General features: G+C 39.8%; 1 protein-coding gene across 4 annotated transcripts in view; it reads right to left on the bottom strand.

The window, feature by feature from the left end:
- The window catches only part of STXBP5 (syntaxin binding protein 5), a 396458-nt gene that overhangs the window by 243168 nt on the left and 135434 nt on the right, over positions 1-17856 (bottom strand). The gene's annotated exons all lie outside the window — the stretch shown is intronic.

Raw genomic sequence — 17856 nt, 5'->3', positions numbered from 1 at the left:
TAACCTGAATGTTACTGGCTGATCTGTCCCGGACAACATCATAGAAGGGTATATACACAGAGCAGCAGCACACAGAGAAAGAGGAATGCCCCTTCATCTTTTGACTCTTCATCTTCAAGTTTTTTTATTGGAGCCTCCCATTCACTGCAATGGTACTGCGGAATATAGGCCCATTGTAGTGAATAGGAGATGCCAACTACAAACTCGGGGGAGACATCGCACAGACCTTTACCAATAAACATCTTTTTACTGGTCTTAGTGACTGGTCAGAAAATGAAAAAAAATAACCTTCACTTTATACACTTGATCATGTTGCTCTAAATTCATCTTCATTTTTATTTTGTTACATATTTAATATTCGAGAATAACTCCAAAGTTGCTGCAATCTGATTGTATCATAGGTCTCTAGGTTAACTGGAAGCTAATTAAGATTGTGTATAGCATGTTAATGCCCCACATAAAGCCGGCCAACATCAATCAAATACAATATATCCCATGGCACCGGATTTATACACAATAATGCACTACTGCAGCTTTATTCTGTAAACTATTTAGCAACAAATAAAAATATCCTTAGGGGGTTTGGAAAAACAATAATTTTAAGAATGTTAGAAAATACAATGAATGTGAACGGTTATTTAGGTTATATTTTACTTTATAAGCTGAATACATAGATCAACTCATAAAAAATGCTAATAAGTTTAAAACACCAGGGCATACATTTCTGAACTTTTTTCCCCCATTATAATTTAGCAGGGATGGATAAATCTCAGTAGCAGAAGACTAAATCAAAGCTTTTGTGCGAGTACCCGGTTATTATGAATTGGGGTGAAGGGGTTCTCAGAGAAACCAAGCTTAACTGCACTCAAATAGCAGAATTAATTTTAAAAAAGTTGACGTCATTGTTCATTAAAAAAAAAAATAATAATACGCAATACCCACGCGAATGGTGAAGTACCTGAAATGTAATGGCAACCTGTCAGAAGTGGATCTCGACAGCACTACATACATGGTGGGGAGTGTAGTGGTGTTGCAAGTTGCATGACTGAAACCGGTTTTGATGCCCTTGACACCGCAATCACAAATACCTCCCTCTGCTCTTGGTGACTTCTCTAGCGGTCTTCTGATTGGATGCTAGAGCAGTCACTCAGAGCAGATCGGAGGGGCTGGCAGAGTTCAGTCATGCAAGTTGCATGTCCGACAGCACAGGTATCATTACGCTGCACTCCCCACCCTGCATGCAGAGCACTCAACAGTTTCGAGGGCTCAAAACTACGGACAGGTTGTTACTGACATTTAATTATAGATAAGTATTCTAAAATGAAAAATAAATAAATGGTATACATGATCTTAACATTTCAGAGAGGGCTCGGAGATTTAGGACATGCAGCTTCAAGTGCATTTATATATGCTTTAAGAAAAGGATGCGTTAGAGCGCCAACCAATCCCAATTCAACAGAACGTAGCATCCATTGACGACTAAAAAAGCAAGCTACCTAATATCAATAATCGCACATAAACAAAATATACAGATTTTAGTTTTAGTTTCCTGCGTACACGTTTGACACAGAATATTTATAATATTCTATCAACAAAATGCGCTTTTTTCCTGGAAAATGAATTATTATAGACATAGGACTATGTATTAAAAGAAAAAACAACTTATTTAAGAAAATGTACCATATTCTCTGCAGTGTTTTAGAATCATGCGCAGATGGGAACCTAAGACCCAGACATAGAAACAGGAAACCAAACAATTAAACTAAAGAATTCTGTACACTACATTTGATTTATGTACGATGATTGATATAGGACAGCTCTCCGTTTTAAATGCTTTTAACAATCTTTTTAATGATCTTTGTTGCAATGTTATGAATCGGGATTTGTTGGCACCCAAACCTCGCCTTTGTTGAAAATATGTAAATGAACTTGTACCTTCATGTCATCTTCTGACGAAGCAGATCCCTCTGCGAAACGTTAAGCACATGTATGTCTTTTATGTAATTATTTGTAATTTAATAAATAAGTTACTTTATAATAAACTGTAGTCTCCAGATTTATAAGATCAGCCTATCCAGGAAACACGTCATGGATGACAAGGATTCCTAGGGAAATTATTTTAAATAAATAAATCTCTTCATGCAAAATAAGTTCAATAGTATATACTAAAAGCTACCTTAAAGAGATTATTCGAAATTATGAAAAATACAGATGATGCCGCCATATGTCTGAAGTATTTTTATTTTCATTATCTTGCCCAGCTCTGTGCAGTATGGTTGTTTTAATGCTGGCAGGGCTTTCTGTGGGTGGGATTGCTATATATATATATATATATATATATATATATATATATATATATATATATATATATAAAAACAAAAATGACTGTTCCCATGGTACCTCTCTCATGCAATGTCTATTTACAGTTACCTGCATGCCCCTCTTTTACAAGCATTAAGGTAGTGCTGTGATTACGCACTGTGTGCTACTGAGACAGTTCCGTGAATCAATAACTCCAGAGACCGGACGCAGATACAGTTGAACACTATGGCAGAGCAGGAATCTATCCGCTTCCTGCTCGAGGGAGCCCAGACGTCGCGATCCATACATGGACAGTGACGTCAGGGGCGCCTACTGCAGTAGAATCCCCCACCAGAGTGTTGCCGACGCTCTGGCCGGGGATTCCACTCACAGAGGGATCCCCTGACAACGTCACTGTCCATATATAGACAGTGAAGCCAGGGGCTCCTGCTGGAGCGCCGGAGTCCCTGGCCAGAGCGTTGCCGACGATCCGGCTAGTGATTCCGCTACTGGAGGAGCCCTTAGCGTCACTGTCCATATATTGACAGTGATGTCAGGAGCTCCTCCAGGAGAGGAATCACTGACCAGTGCGTCGGCAACGCTCTGGCTGGGGATTCCCCTCCTAGAGAAGCCACAATGGCTTTATCTACAGGGAGGGAGGGGAGGGAGGGGTGTGGCGCTATCTACAAGGGGGGAGTGAGTGGCATCATCTACTGAGGGCACTGTGGAGCACCATCTACAAGGGGCACCGAGTGTGGAACTATCGACGCTGGTTTTTACGCTACCAGTAGTGGCCAGCATATATCGCCTAGCCCTAGTGATAAAGTGAGACATCACCTGCCTGTAAACAACCGGATAACCAGAGAGAGATACGGATCACCATAGTAGTTTTCTGCACTAGTTTGTATGACATTTTTGTTCGTTTATTTGTGAGCAGAAATTCTGGAAAGAAAGCCACGCCCACTAGCCACACCGAACAGATAAGCCACACCCCAAAGACACCCTAAGTGTCCCTGGAAAATATATTTGTCAACTATCGTCATGTGATGTGTGAGGTTTCCTACTTAAATGAGGGAGTGAGGAGAAGGAGAGATAACCACGTGTTCAGAATACCAAACCTTGCACAAGCAGGAGATAAGGAGGTAAACACCAGGAGCCTGGTAACGTGACTGCACGACAAACTGGCTTACAGAGGCATTTCCGCTACAGACAGCACTTTAGCAAGTGACTAATCATGTAGAAGTTAAACCATCTGCGCATAATTTTTAAAGACCAGATAACCCCTTTAAATTAGACATACCTCAAAATTGTATGCTTTTATTTTTATAGTCTACCAAACATCCAGGAATGTTTTGTAAATTCTATGATCATCATCTACTAGTTGCTGAAGGCAGACCTGGGGGTCTTTGCTAGGCCCCTGGCTGCCATGAAAACCCATCGGTGCATGTGTGCCGATGGGGTAACAGAGGGAGCTCCCTCCCTCTGTCAAACACATCAGATGTCGCGGTCGCTTTTGACAACGGCATATAAGGAGTTAAGCTGCTGGAATCGGCAGGAGCCTGGCTGTGTGTAACAGTCGTGCTCCTGCCGCAGATCTCATGGGTACAGTAGAAGTACCCAGAAGATACGAGCAACGGATATATCCGTCTCTATGGAGGAACTAGCTCCTGCTTGTGACGGATATATCAGTCGCTCGTCGTTAAGGGGTTAAAGAGGAACGGTCAGCTCTCCTGACATATCTATTTTAGTAAATTATTGTATTCCATGTGAAATAATTCCAGAACAAATTCTTAGAATTTGTCATTCCCCTTATTTCTACTAGAAATTTATGAATTAAGTGACAACTGGGTGTTACCATTTCCTTAGTCAAAGGGGTGTGTTTCTACACAGTCTGCCACGGAGAACTGATTGCACAACGTCAGACTGTGTAGAGTTTACCTTTAATTAAAGCATATCAGGAGTTTCTACAGGACCAAAGTCTAAAGAAACCAACTTAACCCCATAAATTATTGCAACAGATATTGATCAATCTACAAATGATATATCGATTTCCCAAATAAAGTAGATCATGGTTTTTGCCACGATTTTCATGAAAATATGGCCACATCTTGTCAATACAGTGATATAGATTTTACTAAAATAATATTTATGAAAATATTAAATAAATCCAGTTTTGTAACAGAAATCCTTATTAACACATCTATACAAACGAGACCATAACTTGAATGAACCAATAGGACGTGACTGCCAAGCAACACGATTAGTAGGAACACTGGAAAAGAAGCGGTGGAGGAACAAATGAAAACCGTAAGACCTCTTTTCTTATGAGCAAGTAGAAGATTAAAGCCGCTATCCTGCAGCTCCACATCATACAGATTTCACAAACAAAATATAGTGTATAAATAGCACATCTTCTGCCGGATGATGCTCTACTGAATAAAGCGAAAGAAATAAATAGAACCAAGAAAAAATGAAATCTTCTTGAATGAGAAAAAAATACAAGGAATATGTAAATTGTTCTGCCAACAAGTATTTGCTGCAAATTATTCAACGTGGTGGTTATTCTCAAGATGAATAGTGGAGGATCGGCTGACATGGATGAATAGAGGATGAATAAGCGATAATGAAGGGTGAGGAGGATAATGCTAATGGAAGCGTACCGTATTTTAAAACACTTGACTGACAAGGACGTATAGGGTATGGTGAGAATGCTTTTTCCTAGTCCATAATGTTAATTTACTCAAAATGGGTCAAAAATTAGGGCTACATAAATATATATATTTATATTCTTATTTTTTGTGACAGCTTTGGGGCAGGTTAGCTTACATGACTTCCTTCACCGGGGTAAGACGGTAAAATTTCTCACTACAACACAGTGGATTAGGTCTAAAACTGGCTGCAACCAGCTTTATTTGCTCATCATACAGACAAAGCACATCAAGGGTAAAAGTTCACACGTAGCTTAAATACTGCAGATTTTCCGCAAATGATTTTTTTGCGGAAAATCCGCAGCATAATACAGTAGCAGCAGAGTGGATCAGATTTGAACAAATCTCATCCACACGCTGCGGAAACGATAAGTGTGAAAAAATGCTCAGAAATTGACCTGCAGTGCGTTTTTTAATCCGCAGCACGTCAATTGTATTTGCGTAATATCTGCTTTTTTGTTGTTTTGCGTTTTTCCCACTAAATTCAATGGGGGAGGTAAAATCCACAACAAAGCAGCTGTTTCGATTTTTGCAGTGGAAAAGCTGCGATTCCCAATTTTTTTTTCTCCCCAATGTGTTTGTTGAGGATGTCATGCTACATGTCTCAATTGTTTGCACAAAAATTACGAGTGGGGAAGAGGGGGGAAGGTAATCCTCCAGCTCACCATTAGTTGTGTCTGGGGACAGACAGCGCCCGGATTCCCACACGGCCAGCGGTGAACAACAGGAAAAAAGTAGAGCCAAGATCCAACGCTGAATGTAAGTAAAAAGGAACTCCTGTTCCAATTTTATTGATATAACAAGATAAAATGAACTAAATAAAGCATCAGAATGAGCCTTGTTCAATTGTGCCTACGCGTTTGACACGTCTTGTGTCCTTATTCATGGCATGCAAGACGTGTCAGAAACGCGTAGGCACAATTGAACAGGGCTCATTCTGATCCTTCACCCAACACATCTCTGTACTCTGCTATACTACAGAACTATCCTATTTAGTTCATTTTATCTTGTTATATCAATAAAATTCGAACAGGAGTTCCTTTTTACTTACACTCAGCGCTGGATCTTGGCTCTACTTTTTTCCTGTCTCAATTGTTTATTACCCTCCCAATTTTTATTGATGGACAGATGGATTCTAAACAAAAAGTCTGTCTATTTAATTAACTCAATATAATTTTTACGTCTGAATCAGCAGCACAACCTCACTGGCAATTTACCTTCCAGTCTTTGAAATATTGTTTCAATATGCACTTTGCTGTAGATAAAATGTAAAAATTTAATGAAACCGAAAACATATACAACATGTTTTCCAGTGACAAATGGAAAATTCTAAGAAAAACCATACATATTAATATAAACATATGCGCTTTAATGCCACATACCTGTGCAGTTACAGTATCATAAACGTGAAAACAATTATATTTAACCTCATTTGACCATCCAACATGTTCAAATCACTAGAATACAATCGGATTTGGCAACACAATTGTTAAAAATCAAATTGAACATAACCACCTTTGCCAGAGAAAAACAAGTTATCCCTGACATGCTCTGAATCAGGAGAGCGCTATTAAAAGCAAACATCAGCTATCACACAGAACAACTGGCAATTACTGTGCGAACAGATACATCCTCCCTTAAAATGATCAAAGGAGCCTGTGCTTCCAGGAACAGTGCGATGTTCATTCATCAAGATACAACTAGAAAGGGATTCATATTTAATATCTAATGCATCTTGAGGTTTGTCGAAAATCCCTTAAAAAAACATAAAATCCAAAAGCAAGACGATCTGTCAAATCTGCAACCAGAGGTCAACAAAGCTTGCAACGCCAAGTATCACACCCAAAGCTTGTGCGTGAGCGTTATCGGAAATCTTGTGGTTTAGGTCCTTATCGGTGTGTCTGGTTACATAGAAACACTTTCACCAGTAACCCAATTGATTTCGGTGTATAGTGTGGCAGCATATGGCCACTAGTAAGGTTTCCGACGGCTACTTGCGGGGGATAGCGCCAGTCCTATAGGTACTTGTCCACAGTATTGTGTAACAGTGTTGCATATTTACTCGTACAGGAACATTGAGTGGATTCTCATCTGCGCATTGGCGCTCGGTTGCTATAGTACTTGACGGGTTAAGACGTTTACTGCCAGTTAAAGATCAAGCACTAGATTTAGTCTTGTACAGTACTTTATCCTTAAACTACACCCATCACCTATAATTCTGCTGGTCAGTAGTTACATGTTCATATACAAGTCATTGTTCTTATTTATAGTGAAAGAAACTTATTTTCTGAACTATTCAACTTTTGGTTTCTTATCCCAGCAGCCATATGGTTTCTCCACGGCTTCTTGATCAGAAAGTTCTTGCTTGTATTACTTCGTGTTCTGCTGTGTTTAGAGCTGTGAAACGCAGCAGGACTCCCCATACAGAAAGGATTATATTTGTGCCTAATTCATGTTGTAGGCAAAATATAGCAAGTTATATATAGCAAGGTGACCCCCGACCTTACACTACAACCTAAGCACAGAGCTGGGGGGGGGGGGGGTCACCATGCATTTACATGGGATGCATGCACCAAATATTGTTAGTGCATATTCTCATAACCAAATAATAATGCGAAAAGGCAGCACTAATAAGGTATGTGGGAAAGGGGTAGAGTATAATATAGAGAAATAAAATATAAACTCACCGGAGTGTCGCTTTCAATGTGATTAATTACAGATGCAATACGTTTTGATACATACTTACAAGGATTAAATTATTTTCTATAATGACTTATAATTGTAAAGTACTGTAGGCGTGTAATAGACATGGTCTTGACCATATCAGAAGCAATGACTGAGACAAAGTCACATAAATACATGCTAATTATTTTAATCAATGTCTTGAGGCATATGGAAAAACAAAGTTGCTAGTCAAAATAATGGTAAGAAACATCAGATAGAAGGCAAGTAGTTTACTTCCTAAGTCAAAAGTTCAATAACAAAGCGTGAGACAAAGTGGCATTGCCACACAAAGTGCACATACGGATTGCAACATTTTCCAGAAGTTGAAACGCTGCAGGGCATGGATGTGCAGGAGGTGGTGAGAGGTCTCCCAGGTACCACCATTAATAGGGGTAAGAAACGCACAAACATTGTCAAGGCCGCAAAGAATGGTTAATTAAATCTCAGCACCAATGGTCTGTCCCAAATATATTTACTTTCAGTACAAAGGGAATTCTAAAATTTAAGCCAGTAGCTTGGCAAAATAACAAATTTAGTTTCTTTTTGTTTTTTTTTTAGAGGTTTTGCAGGTCGGGAATCAGAAAAACAAGGCACTTTGTATCTCAGAATTTAATGTGTGGTTAAGACAGTGGTATAAAACGGAAGATTTTGAGTATATTAGTCATGATGTTAGTAGGTGTCCAATAAGGAGCTGTGGGATGGTTTGCATCCATCAAATAAAGGTAGAAAAGTACTATACTTGGTGTGGGGTTCCGAATATTTTTGGAAAGACATGTAAAGAAGATGGATACTGAAAATAAATTTATATGAGGAAGATTTCTCTCCCCAACCAGTTGAAGTGTATATTAGATAAAGTGTATCTGCGTTTTAAAAAATGTGGTTGTTGGGATGGAAAATGCAAGGCATGGCATTACCTCTAGTTGCAAGGGTTAAGGTCCAGTGATTTTGGAGGCTGATGTTTCAGGTGAACGTACACGTTTAAATTCCAATATGGGTCCAGATGGCAGCCACTCCAGAATTGTTAACCCCTTGCCGACATTTGACGTAGGGATACGTCATAGCCGGCGAGGGGGACTATGGAGCAGACTCTCTGGGGGCCGATGGTTGACATGGCAGTAGAACCGGGAAATTAAATAAAAAAATAAAAAATTCAGCACAATTAATAGACGTCACCTTGGGCATTTCGATTTTTCAAACTATTTTTCCTGGTTTAAACTGTATTTTCATCTTTAGGAAGTTGAATCAAATGGTAGAGCAGTGGGCCGTAAGGTCCCTGCTCTATCATTCACTACGTATTGCCACACGCGAGGCAGTGATGTCATCGCGCCCGTCTGCAACGAGCTGCACAGACCGGAGAAGCAGAGGGATCTCCTTCACTTGACGTTGATTTGGATTAAAGTCATAATCGCCCAGCCCAACATGGCAGCATGGGGGCCTAATGAAGCCCCCCAGGTTCTGCCATCCTTCTGCTCCTATTAAGCCCTGCAAGTTCTGGAGACCTCACCTTCAAAAAACATTGATAAAATAGAATGCTTGTGAAAGCTCTTAAGCATAAAACTTAACAGAAAGACTTACGATGTATAGCCTTGAGCAAAGAAGGGAAAGCAGGGACGTGATCAAAACCTTTAAATATATTAAAGGATTTAATAAGCTTCTGGAGGGATGTGTTTTTAATAAGAAACTCAACACATGAAACAAGGGGAGCACAATCTGAAATTAGTTGTGAAAAATATCAGAAGCAATTTTAGAAAATAAGGAGTAGTTGCTTGAAGTAAACTTCCAGCAGATGTGGTTGGAAAATCAAAAGTACCGAATTTTTCAGACTATAAGACGCATCCAGGTTTTAGGCACAAGAAAAAAAATAAAATCATAGTTTACTACTTTTACAAAGAAATAACTAATTGTTAAAAATTTCACCACATTCTGAGAGCCATAACGTTTATATTTTTTCATCGATTGAGTGGCATGAGGGTTTATTTTTTGTGGGACGAGCTGTAGTTTTTATTGGCACCATATTTTTGTACGTACAATTCTTTTTTTATAAAAATAAAAAATTAGCGATAAGGTGACCAAAAAACCGATTCTGGGGTTTTAAATCTTTTTTTTTTACGCCGTTCACCGTGCGAGTCAAATAATGCTATATTGTAATAGCTCTGACTTTTACGGACACAGTGATACAAATTTTTTTTTTTTACATTGTGCTTTTAATATTTTTTTTTTTTTACATTCCTGAAAATGTATCTAACTTTTTTTTTATTACACATTTTATTAGTTCCCCTAGGGGAATTGAACCAGAGATTGTTCGATCACTGGTACAATTCACTGCAATACATGGATGAGTTACAGAAACAGCGTAACTTGCTGAGCTATGCTGTTTCCATAACTCCCATACTAGTGAATGGCAGTTACAGAAGCAGCGTAGAATGCGAGCTCAGCTATTTCCATAACTCGACCATGTACGCTGTTTTTGTAGCTACCGAGTTACGGAAACAGCGCAGCGCACAGTGCTACGCGGTTTACGTAACGGCTATTCATTTCTATGGGCGTTAAGGAAACAGTGTAGCTCAGCGAGCACTCGGCTGTTTCCGTAACTCCCAACCACCTAACTAGGAAGTGGCCGGGAGACCGGAGCCGAGTATTATAGAATGGGGTTTAGGGGTCCCCGTTGTAGAGTTAGGTGTGGGTCCCAGAGGTGGGACCCGCATCTATCTGACATTTATGAGATATCCTGTGGATATGCCATAAACGTCCTTCCTGGGAAAACCCCTATAAATACCGCGGTTACATAGTTACATAGTTACATAGTTACATAGTTAGTACGGCTGAAAAAAGACACATGTCCATCAAGTTCAACCAAGGGAAGGGAAAAGGGAAGGAAAAATTTCTACACATAGGAGCTAATATTTTTTTGTTCTAGGAAATTATCTAACCCTTTTTTAAAGCCATCTACTGTCCCTGCTGTGACCAGCTCCTGCGGTAGGCTATTCCATAAATTCACAGTTCTCACTGTAAAGAAGCCTTGTCGCCTCTGCAGCTTGAACCTTTTTTTCTCCAGACGGAGGGAGTGCCCCCTTGTTTTTTGAGGGGGTTTTACAAGGAACAGGATTTCACCATATTTTTTGTATGTGCCATTAATATATTTATATAAGTTAATCATGTCCCCCCTTAGTCGTCTTTTTTCAAGGCTAAATAGGTTTAATTCTTTCAATCTTTCCTCATAACTTAAATTCTCCATGCCCCTTATTAGCTTCGTTGCTCTTCTTTGTATTTTTTCCAACTCCAGGGCATCCTTTCTATGAACTGGAGCCCAGAACTGAACTGCATATTCTAGATGAGGCCTCACTAATGCTTTGTAAAGTGGCATTATTACATCCCTGTCCCGCGAGTCCATGCCTCTTTTAATACACGACAATATCCTGCTGGCCTTTGAAGCAGCTGATTGACACTGCATGCTGTTATTGAGTTTATGATTTACAAGAACACCCAGATCCTTCTCAACAAGTGAATCCGCCAGTGTAGCGCCCCCTAGGACATATGATGCATGCAGGTTGTTGGTACCAAGATGCATAACTTTACATTTATCTACATTAAACTTCATTTGCCAAGTGGACGCCCAAACACTTAGTTTGTTTAAATCTGCCTGTAATTCATAAACATCTTCCATAGTCTGAACTATATTACATAGCTTGGTGTCCTCTGCAAAAATAGAAATAGTGCTATTAATCCCTTCCTCTATATCATTAATAAATAAGTTGAATAATAGTGGTCCCAGAACTGAACCCTGGGGTACACCACTTATAACCGGGGACCATTCAGAGAAGGAATCATTGACCACAACCCTCTGGATACGGTCCTTGAGCCAATTCTCAATCCAATTACAAACTATATTTTCTAAACCTATAGTCCTTAATTTACCCATTAGGCGTCTATGGGGGACAGTGTCAAATGCCTTTGCAAAGTCCAAAAACACTAAATCCACAGCGGCCCCTCTGTCTAGACTTCTGCTCACCTCTTCATAAAAACAGATTAGGTTAGTTTGACAACTTCTGTCCTTAGTAAAACCGTGCTGGCTGTCACTTATAATGCTATTTATTGTCACATAATCCTGTATATAGTCCCTCAATAGCCCCTCAAACATTTTCCCCACGATGGATGTTAAGCTTACTGGTCTATAATTACCCGGGGAAGACCTAGAGCCCTTTTTGAAAATAGGCACCACATTTGCCCTGCGCCAGTCCCTTGGCACTATACCTGTCACTAGAGATTCTCTGAATATTATGAAAAGGGGGACAGAAATAACTGAACTAAGCTCTTTAAGAATTCTAGGGTGTAACCCATCTGGTCCCGGAGCCTTGTGCACATTTATTTTATTTAATTTAGCTTGGACCATCTCTACATTCATCCAATTCAGTATATCAACTGATATATTAACAGCACTGGCACCGGCTACATCAGCTGCTCTTTCTTCTGTTGTATATACAGAGCTAAAGAACCCATTTAGTAACTCTGCCTTCTCTTGATCCCCTGTGATCAACTCCCCATTACCATTATCTAGGGGTCCTACATGTTCAGACCTTGGCTTTTTTGCATTTATATGCTTGAAGAATTTTTTAGGATTTGTTTTACTATCCTTGGCCACCTGCCTTTCATTTTGTATTTTTGCTAATTTTATTACATTTTTACAGATTTTATTAAGCTCTTTATATTTTACAAAGGCTACAGCTGTACCCTCAGATTTGTATTTTTTAAATGCCCTTTTTTTGTCATGTATTGCCCCTTTCACAGAAGGTGTAAGCCATGTGGGGTTTAATTTGAGTCGTTTATACTTATTACCTGTAGGAATAAATTTTGCACTATAATAACTCAAAGTAGATTTGAAAATCTCCCATTTATCATTTGTCCCATTATTTAACATTAGTTCTTCCCAGTCCATATCCTGAATTGCAGCCCTCATCCTGGGGAAATTGGCTTTCTTAAAATTAAATGTTTTTGCCCTCCCAGCCTGCGTTTGTTTTTTACAGTATAGGTAAAATGTAACTATATTATGATCACTGTTACCGAGGTTTTCACGAACATTGACATTCCCAACAAGATCTGCATTATTAGAAATGACCAGATCCAACAGAGCTTCACCTCTAGTCGGGTCTTCCACAAACTGGCCCATAAAATTTTCCTGCAACAGGTTGAGGAAATGTCTCCCCTTTGCAGTTGAAGCCGAACCATGACACCAATTAATATCCCGGAAATTAAAATCTCCCATTATCACTACAGTACCCGCCTGTGCAGCCCGCTCCATCTGTTTATATATCTGACCTTCCATCTCCTCAGTTATATTGGGGGGTCTATAGATTACACCAAAAGTAATTTTTTCAGTGTTTACCTCCCTTTCTAGTTCCACCCACAAGGTTTCAACCTCCTCACAGTCTTCACCCACTATTGTCTCTTTCACACTCGCCTTCATATCACTTCTCACATACAGACATACACCACCACCTTTCCTATTTGTCCTGTCTTTACGAAAAAGTGTAAAACCCTGTAGATTTACAGCCCAGTCATGTGAAGAGTCCAGCCATGTTTCAGCAACACCAACTATATCTATATTTTCTTCCAGTATCAAGGCCTCCAGCTCCCCCATTTTGCTTGCTAGACTTCTGGCATTTGTGAACATACACTTTAACTTGCCTGTCAGTTTTTCACTTTTATTATCAGAGATGTGATTTGACATTAATCGGTCCTTTTTATTTACACTGATGTTTTGTAACGAAAGGATCTCCTTATCTTGTTACTATTGACCGCGGCATTTAACTAGGTAAACGGCCAGGAACAGCGCGATTGCTGTTCCTGTCCATTAGAGCAGCATGTTAGATGTAAAAAATAGCTGACACCTGCAGTGTATGGAGCGGGCTCAGGGCGTGAGCCCGCTCCACTCCAAACCTCATCCACTCCCCGCTCGTTGAAGTGCTGGCAAGTTATGGGTTGGGAAGGGGTTAAGTAAGGAAGGGGTTAAGTAAGGAAGCGGTCAGGGGGCCCAGCACAGCCGGGTCCCTTGACTGGCAACTATAAAAGACGCAGGGACATTTTAGAAAGATTTATTCTTGCTAAAACCTGCATTTTATAGTCCTAAAAATACGGTAAGTAAATTGAAACATACCTCGGATAAACATATATCTAAGATAAAAAGCAAACAATATAAGGTTAGACTAGATGGACTATGTGGACTTCTAGGCTTCAAATTCATTTACTATGCATTAAATACATAATTAAGTGTGCTCTGTAAGGTACCATATTTTTCAGACTATAGAACGCACTGGACCATAAGACACACTCATTAAATAGGGAAAGTTTAATGCTGTCTCCAATTTTCAACTATCGAAACTATAACTTGGACTGATCACGCAGCTATCACGTTGACATTAGAGGAACGCTATAATAATGGTTAATCATATCTATGGAGGAATAATACCCATCTTATGTCACACTCGAAATATAAACAATTGTTTGAAGAAGATCTAAAGGAATATTTTCGTTTTAATGTTAACTCTGTTTCGGACCCCAATATACTCTGGAACGTGCACAAAGCCTTTATTAGGGGTACAGTTATAAAATTAGGACAGAGACCAAAAAAATAAAAAAAAGAGAGAAATGAACAGCTTTCCTCTATACTAGCTGAAATTAAGAGATTAGAATGGATTAACAAAGCCCATCAATCCTTGCAACAAATAGAGCAACTCAATCTTAGACAACAACTTCGTAGCTGTCCTCTACATAAATACCAGAAAAACCTAGCGAGACGAATAGCAAAATATTACTCACAAAATTATAAAGCAACCAAACCTTTGGCCTCTCATCTCAAAAGTACAGCACACAAAATCCAGAATCCCCTTCACAATTTTGGAAATATCTAAAGTCATAGCTTCTTTGCCTTTGGGTAAATACCCTGGCCCAGATGGGTTATCAAATGACTACTATAGAATGTTTAATTCTATTCTAAACCCCCACTTGCATACTGTATTTCAAAAAGCAATATTCACCGGATCATTCCCAAAACAAAACCAGTCTGCCTAAACCGGGGAAAGCTCCTGATGTAGCTCAAAACTTTACACCGATTTCATTAGACTTGAAGATATATGCTAAATTGCTGGCCAATCATTTAGCTCCTATGCTACCAGATCTGGTGAAAACTGACCAGGTTGGATTTGTCAGAGGCAGACAGGCTTTTGATAATACTTGACGAGTACTGAATATATTACACCATTTGGAGTCCCGTAAGATACCATCTGTGCTTTTGTCCTTGGACACCGAGAAGGCGTTTGACCAAATTAGCTGATCGTACACCTTCTCGGTTCTTAGACACATGGGTTTTAGTGGCAGTATATTGGACCCTATCCTGGCATTATATTCTGCTCAATCTGCTAAAGTCTTTATAAATGGATCCCTCTCTGATGAATTCCCTATTTCTAATGGGACTAGACAGGGGTGCCCTTTGTCACTATTTATTTTTGTGTTATCAATAAAACCTTTAGCACAAGCATTGCGGGAAGATTCTGAGATCACTGGAATCACAATAGGGCTCGCACACAAGGTTTCGTTATATGCAGATGACATTATTCTCACACTGTCTGACCCAGAAAATTCCCTTGAACATTACAATTAAACATTTTGGGAATATATCATATTATAAGCTTAATACCCAAACGTCTCAGGTTCTCCCCAAAAAACTTTCGCAACAATCTTTATTTTTTCTGAAAACCAAATTCCCCTTTGGTTGCCAACCAGATTGCATTAATTATTTGGGTATTTTTTTTACATCTACACACAAACAACTTTATAAACGAAACTACGAACCTTTATTACCGAATATTCACTCAGAAACACAAAGGCTGACTAAATCTGAAAAATCCTGGTTTGGAGGATTGCAGCATTTAAAATGCTATTGCTTCCCAAATTGTTGTACCTATTCCCCACCCTCCCTATACAGATCCCAAACTTCTTCTTCACCTAGATTAAAAAAAAATATAGAAATTTGTATGGGCTGAGCGAAAACCTAGGACCTCCTACAGATTAGTAACTAAAGACCGGAAGTCAGGTGGACTGGGAGTACCTGAGATTTATCATTATTACTTAGCTTCTCAAGTGTTGCAATTGGTTTCTTGGTGGCATATTGTCACGGTCGTGGTCACAGACCGCCGCCGTTCCTTACCTGGCGACACCCGCAACCACAGTCAGTTGTGCTCTTGTCAGTGTCTCCCTCCTAAGTGATGCCAGCACTCGCGGCCGGCTGGCCCTGCTCCAACTCATAAGGTGCGCGCGCGGTCTCAGCCTTAGAAGGCCAGCGCGCACACATGTTTTAAGTTCCCTAATCAACCCCTGCCCATCCTGGACTATAAGAAGGGCTCTGCCCTTCCATTCCCTGCCTGGGCATTATTGTTGTTTTCCCATGTCTGTATTGCAAATGGTCCCTTAGTGTTTTCCTGCTACCAGTGTTCCTTTGTCCTGTCTCTTATATCCTGTATCCCGTGCTGTGCCTTGTTCCGAGCCTGTGTAGTACCTGAGCTGTACCTTGCCTTGCCTGCTGGAATTCTCCACGTCGGTTGTCGCCTGTCCTTCTGGATATCATCCCCCACGTCTGGAGCAACCCACCACCTCCAGCCCCATCTGTGCCAGAGTCCTTGCCGCCATCCGGACTATCCCAGGTCCCATTTGGTACATTACTACCATAGACTTTGTGCATAGACTGAGTTGGTTAGCTGCCTCTCCGCTACGGCGGAGCGGCCTAGTGGGTCCACATACCCCTGGTTCGTGACACATATGGATACTAGTAAACATTAAATACAAATTGAGAATTGTGGTGCACATCCTGTGCCTCTAAAAATTCTATTGTTGGCTTCGTGTTGGAAGTTACCAACTCCTCCACGCGTCACTCCACTAACAAAAGCATCGATACATAGTTGGTTGAAGTTCCATGAATACGATCATTCCCGTGCCCCTTCGTCTAGGAACAATTCCCTGACAGATCTATTAGCTTTAGCCATTCTCACTCTAAATTTGAAGACTTGGATCTATAAAAGGTATTGTAGATGTATCCAAACTCTGGGAAGGCTCCCATGTAGTGTCCTTTGAAAGATTGTCTTAAGTTTGATTTACCTAAAGGGGATCTGTATACATTATTGCAAATTAAACACTTTCTATCTAGACAGAAAGACAACACAATATTTTGCAATAACTCCATTTCCACTGCTTTCACAACGTAGTAAAGGCCTAAAATTGATTTACAACTTCATACATGCTCATGATTCATTTATAAAATAGTATCCCTTCAAGGAATGGGAGAGAGAGTTGGGACATTCTTTTGAACCGGATGAATGGAATAAAGCCTTTAGATGGATAAACAAATCGTTAAGTTGTAGTTCTCAGTATGAAGCAGCTATGAAAACTATACTGAGGTCGTATTTCACTCCAGACCGCTTAAAGAGGCTCTGTCACCAGATTATAAGTGTCCTATCTCCTACATAATCTGATCGGCGCTGTAATGTAGATAACAGTGCTTTTTATTTTGAAAAACAATATTTATGACCAAGTTATGAGCAATTTTAGATTTATGCTAATTAGCTTCTTAATAGACAACTGGGCGTGTTTTCACTTTAACTGGGCGTTGTACAGAGAAGTGTATGACTCTGACCAATCAGCGTCCTACACTTCTCATTGTTCCAGCCCATTGTTACAGTGTGATTGTGCAGTGAAAGAAGCTGGGCTGGAACAATGAGAAGTGTAGGACGCTGATTGGTCAGAGTCATACACTCCTCTGTACAATGCCCAGTTAAAATAAAACCACGTCCAGTTGTCAATTAAGAAACTAATTAGCATAAATCTAAAATTGCTCATAGCTGGTCAAAAATTATCATTTTTCAAAATAAAAAACACTGCTGTTATCTACATCACAGTGCCGATCAGATTATGTAGGAGATAGGACATTTATAATCTGGTGACAGAGCCTCTTTAAGTGGAATGTACCAGACTTCCTCACGTAGGTGTTGGAGAGGCTGTGGACAGCGGGGTAACCTATTTTATGTCTTATGGAAATGTCCACTCTTAATATGTTATTGGCAAGAGATATTCCGATTGA

The sequence above is a fragment of the Rhinoderma darwinii genome, chromosome 4 (assembly GCF_050947455.1).
Source record: "Rhinoderma darwinii isolate aRhiDar2 chromosome 4, aRhiDar2.hap1, whole genome shotgun sequence".
NCBI classification, from domain to species: domain Eukaryota; kingdom Metazoa; phylum Chordata; class Amphibia; order Anura; family Rhinodermatidae; genus Rhinoderma; species Rhinoderma darwinii.
Note: the sequence above shows the minus strand (reverse complement) of the source record. Positions and strands in the feature narration are given on the sequence as shown.